This window comes from Azolla caroliniana, unplaced genomic scaffold (assembly GCF_043228905.1).
Source record: "Azolla caroliniana isolate FFs.n. ecotype wild unplaced genomic scaffold, voAzoCaro1.0.p SCAF_261, whole genome shotgun sequence".
NCBI lineage: Eukaryota > Viridiplantae > Streptophyta > Polypodiopsida > Salviniales > Salviniaceae > Azolla > Azolla caroliniana.
In genome coordinates, this window is record NW_028230696.1 from 37,617 (window position 1) to 43,616 (window position 6,000).

Genomic DNA, 6,000 nt, shown 5'->3' on the forward strand with positions numbered 1-6,000 from the left:
TCTCAATTAACCATAAATTGCAGAAACGCAAGATTCCTCAATCATTAGGAATAGAGTGAATAATTCTAACATGCAAGATTTAATTAGATATTTATGGCAAGATTTAATTAGATATTTATGCTAAGACTTAATTTTGGATGCACTAGTCACATGACACGCTTTAGATTTTTCAACACGTATTATCCTTTCCAATACGATACGCATGGATATTTTAAATTGGAGGAAACCATTGTAAGCCACTTCATGTAGATTATATCACAACAACGTTTTATGTCTTGTATTTCCTAATTATGAGACGTTTTCCGTAGAAGATGCAACCTGAACTAGACTGATGTTTCGCTTGCCGGCACTTGAACCCGGGTTGCTCCGGTGAAAGCCGAGTATCCTAACCAACTAGACTACAATGGAGTACAAAGTTGATAGAGTTGAAGGCTCTTTCTCTGAAATAAAATAAAACCTCAATTAACCATAAATTGCTAAAACGCAAGATTCCTCAATGATTAGGAATATAGTGAATAATTCTAACATGCAAGATTTAATTAGAAATTTCTGGCAAGATTTAATTAGATATTTATGCTACGACTTAATTTTTAGTGCACTAGTCACATCAGACATTTTAGGTTTTCCAACACGTAATATCCTTTCAAAATCGATATGTATGGATATTTCGAATTCTAGGCAACCATTGTAACCCACTACATGTAGATTATGTCTCCAAAAGGGTTTATGTCTTGTATTTGTTAATTATGAGACTTTTGTTTTACAAGATGCAGCCTGAACTACACTTGTTGTTTCCATTGCCAGGACTTGAACTCGGGTCGCTCAAGTGAAAGTCGAGTATCCTAACCAACTACACTACAATGGAGTACGGAGTTGATAGAGTTGAAGGATCTTTCTCTAAAGTAAAATAAAATGTCGATTAACCCTAAATTGGAGAAACGCAAGATTCCTTAATGATTAGGAATAGAGTGAATAATTCTAAGAGGCAAGATTTAATTAGATATTTATGCTAAGACTTAGTTTTGAATGCGCAAGTCACATGAAGACGCTTTAGGTTTCACAAGTCACATTAGACGCTTTAGGTTTTTCAAAACGTATTATCCTTTCAAATTCGATACGTATGGATATCTTTAATTGGAGGAAACCGTTGTAACCCATTACATGTAGATTATGTCACCACAAGGTTTTATGTCTTGTCTCTATTAATTATGAGACTTTTTTCGTCTAAGATGTATCTAACCTGAAGTAGATTTATTACATATTTATGCAAAGACTTAATTTTGAATGGGCAAGTCATATGAGACGCTTTAGGTTTTTCAACATGTATTATCCTTTCAAATTCGATACGTATGGATATTTAGAATTGGACCTAAGCATTGTAACCCACTATATGTAGATTATGTCAGCACAAGGTTTTATGTGTTGTATTTATTAATTTTGAGACTTTTTTTTTACAAGATGTATTCAACATGAACTAGACTTGCTGTTCTCATTCCCGGGATTTGAACCCGGGTCGCTTGGTTGAAAGCCCTGTATCCTAACCAACTAGACTACAATGGAATACGGACTTGATAAAATTTCAATTAACCATAAATTGCAGAAACGCAAGATTCCTCAAACATTAGGAATACACTGAATAATTCTCACATACAAGATTTAATTAGATATTTCTGGCAAGATGTAATTAGATATTTATTTCAAGACTTAATTTTGATTGCACTAGTCACATGAGAGGCTTTAGGTTTTTCAACACGTATTATCCTTTCAAATTCGATACGTATGGATATTTTGAATTGTAGGCAACCATTGTAACCCACTACATGTAGATTATGTCCCCACAAGGGTTTATGTCTTGTATTTGTTAATTATGAGACTTTTTTTTTACAAGATGCAACCTGAACTAGACTTGTTGTTTCCATTGCCGGGACTTGAACCCGGGTCGCTCGGGTGAAAGCCGAATATCCTAACCAACTAGACTACAATGGAGTACGGAGTTGATAGAGTTGAGGGATCTTTCTCTAAAATAAAATAAAATCTCAATTAACCATAAATTGCAAAAACGAGAGATTCCTCAATGATTACGAATAGAGTGAATAATTCTAACATGCAAGATTAAATTAAATATTTATGCTAAGACTTAATTTTAAATGCACAAGTCACATGAGACGCTTTAGGTTTTTTAACACGTATTATACTTTCAAATTCGAAATGCATATTTTGAATTGGAGGCAACCATTGTAACCCACTACATGTACATTATGTCACTACCAGTTTTTATGCCTTGTATTTGTCAATTATGAGACTTTTTCGTACAAGATACAACTTGAACTAGACTTGATGTTTCGATTGCCGGGACTTGAACCCACGTCGCTCAGGTGAATGTTGAGTATCGTAATCAACTAGACTACAATGGACTAGGGAGTTGATAGAGTTGAAGTATCTTTCTCTAAAATAAAATAAGATCTCAATTAACCATAAATTGCAGAACGGCAAGATTTCTCAAGCATTAGGAATAGAGTGAATAATTCTCACATACAAGATTTAATTACATATTTATGCTAAGACTTAATTTTGAATGCGCAAGTCACATGAGACGATTGAGGTTTTTCAACATGTATTATCCTTTCCAATTCGATACTTATGGATATTTTGAATTGGAGGCAACCATTGTAAACCACTACATGTATATGATGTCACCACAAGGTTTTATGTCTTGTATTTGTTAATTATGAGACTTTTTCGTACAAGATAGAACTTGACATAGACTTGTTGTCTCTCTAAAATAAAATTAAAGGATATTTCTCCAAAATATAATAAAATCTCAATTAATCATAAATTGCAGAAACTCAAGATTCCTCAATGATTAGGAATACAGTGAATAATTCTAACACGCAAGATTTAATTAGATATTTATTGTAAGACGTAATTTAGAATGGGCAAGTCATATCAGACGCTTTAGGTTTTTCAACACGTGTTATCCTTTCAAATTCGATACGTATAAATATTTTGAATTGCAGGCAACCAGGGTAACCCACTACATGTAGATTAAGTCAGCACAAGGTTTTATGCCTTGTATTTATCAATTATGAGACTTTTTCGTACAAGATGCAACTTGAACTAGATTTGATGTTTCGATTGTCGGGACTTGAAGCCGGGTCGATCGGGTGAAAGCCAAGTATCCTAAGCAACTAGACTAGAATGGAGTATGGAGTTGATAGAGTTGAAGGATGTTTCTCTACAATAAAATAAAATCTTAATTCACAATTTCTCAATGATTATGAATATAGTTAATAATTCCAAGAATCAAGATTTAATTAGATATTTATGCTAAGAATTAATTTTGAATGCGCATGTCACATGAGACGTTTTACGTATTTTAACACGTATTATCCTTTCAAATTCGATACGTATGGATATTTCTAATTGGAGCCAACCATTGTAACCCACTACATGTAGATTATGTCACCACAAGGTTATATGTCTTGTAATTATTAATTATGAGACTTTTATTTTACAAGACGCAACCTGAACTAGACTTGTTGTTTCCATGGCCGGTACTTGAACCCGGTTTGCTGGGGTGAAAGCCAAGTATCCTAACCAACCAGACTACAATGGAGTACGGAATTGATATAGTTGAAGAATCTATCTCTAAAATAAAATAAAATCTCAATTAACCATAAATTTCAAAAACGCAACACTCCTCAATGATTAGGAATAGAATGAATAATTCGAAAATAGGCAAGATTTAATAAGATATTGATGCTAAGACTTAATTTTGAATGCACTAGTCACATGAGACGCTTTAGGTTTCTCAACACGTATTATCCTTTCAAATTCGATACGTATGAATATTTTGAATTGTAGGAAACCATTGTAACGCACTACATGTAGATTATGTCACCACAACGTTTTATGTCTTGTCTTTGTTAATTATGTCACTTTTTTTGTAGAACATGCAACCTAAACTACACTTGATGTTTCCATTGCCGGTACTTGAACCCAGGTCGCTGGGGTGAAAGCCAAGTATCCTAACCAATTAGACTACATTGGAGTACGGAGTTGGTAGAGTTGAAGACTCTTTCTATAAAATAAAATAAAAGAAAATCTCAATTAACCATAAATTGTTGAAACGCAGGATTCCTCAATGATTAGGAATAGAGTGAACAATTCTAACATGCAAGATTTAATTAGATATTTCTGGCAAGATTTAATTAGATATTTATGCTAAGATTTAATTTTGAATGCACTAGTCACATGAGACGCTTTAGGTTTGTCAACATGTATAATCCTTTCAAATTTGATACGTATGGATATTCTGAACTGGAGGCAACCATTGTAACCCAGTACAGGTAGATGATGTTACCACAAGGTGTTATGTTTTGTATTTGTCAATTATGAAACTTTCTTCATATAAAATGTATGCAACTTGAAATAGACTTGATGTTTCCAGTGCCAGGACTTGAACTCGGGTGGCTCGGGCGAAAGTCGAGTATCGTAACCAACTAGACTACAACGGAGTATGGAGTGAATAATTCAAACCGCCAAGATTTAAGTAGATATTTATAGTAAGACTTAATTTTGAATGTGCAAGTAAACATGATACGCTTTAGGTTTTTCAACACGTATTTTGAATTGGAGGCAACCATTGTAACCCACTACATGTAGATTATGTCACAACAAGGTTTTATGTCTTGTATTTGTCAATTATGCGACTTTTTTCGTACAGGATACAACCTGAACTAGACTTGATGTTTCCATTGTCGGGACTTGCACCCGGGTCGCTCGGTTGAAAGACTAGTATCCTAACCAACTAGACTACAATGGAGTATGGAGTTGATAAAGTTGAAGGATGTTTCTCGAAAATAAAATAAAATGTCAATTAACAATAAATTGCAGCTTGAAATACACCTTATATTTCCATTGCCCGGATATGAACCTGGTTCGCTTGGGTGATCGCCGAGTATCCTAACGAACTAGACTACAATGGAGCATGGAGTTGATAAACGGAAGGATGTTTCTCTAAAATAAAATAAAATCTTTATTAACCATGAATTGCGGAAACGCAACATGACACATGATATCCTAGTGTTGCCTTCGTGGTTCTTCGTTTACTAAAGGAGATGATCAAGCATGTTTCGTTTGAAATGAAATGTGATTTTATCCCCTTGAATGAATTATCGGAAAATGTCGTTACTTTAATTAAACGATATACCTCCTACTTATGATACGAGGGAAATTGAGTTCAATCGGCTAATATATAAAGCTTTATGTTATAGAAGACGATATTTTTATAAAACTAAAAGATTCCTGAATGATTATGAAACCTTTTTCATATAAGATATATGCACCTTGAACTAGACTTGATGTTTCCATTGCCGGGCCTTGAACCTAGGTTGCTCGAGGGAAAGTTGAGTTTCCTAACCAACTAGACTACAGTGGAGTATGGAGTTGACAAAGTTGAAGGATGTTTCTCTAAAATAAAATAAAGTCTCAATTAATCATAAATTGTAGAAATGCAAGATTTCGCAATCATTAGGAACTGAATAATTCTAACCGCCAAAATTTTGTTAGATATTTATTGTAAAACTTAATTTTGAATGCGCAAGTCACATGCGACGCTTTAGGTTTTTCAACACGTATTATCCTTTCAAATTCGATACGTATGGATATTTCGAATTGAAGGCAACCATTGTAACCCAGTACATGTAGATTTTGTATGTGAAGACAAGGTTTTATGTCTTGTATTTGTCAATTATGAGACTTTTTTTGTATAAGATGTATCCAACTTGAACTAGACTTGGTATTACCATTGTCGGGACTTGAACACGGGTCGCTCGGGTGAAACCTGAATATCCTTACCAGCTAGACTACAATGGAGTATTGAGGTTACAAAGTTAAAGGATATTTCTCTAAAATAAAATAAAATCTCAATTAACCATAAATTGCGGAAACACAAAATGACACATGATATCCTACTGTTGCCTTCGTGGTTCTTCGTTT

General features: G+C 33.9%; 1 non-coding gene across 1 annotated transcript; it reads right to left on the reverse strand.

Annotated features, from left to right (window-relative positions):
• Nucleotides 1-1,913: 1,913 nt before the first annotated feature.
• TRNAE-UUC (transfer RNA glutamic acid (anticodon UUC)) lies at nt 1,914-1,986 on the reverse strand. Its single transcript has one exon. It is a non-coding gene; the product is annotated as a tRNA-Glu (tRNA).
• Between the last annotated feature and the right edge of the window lie 4,014 nt (nt 1,987-6,000).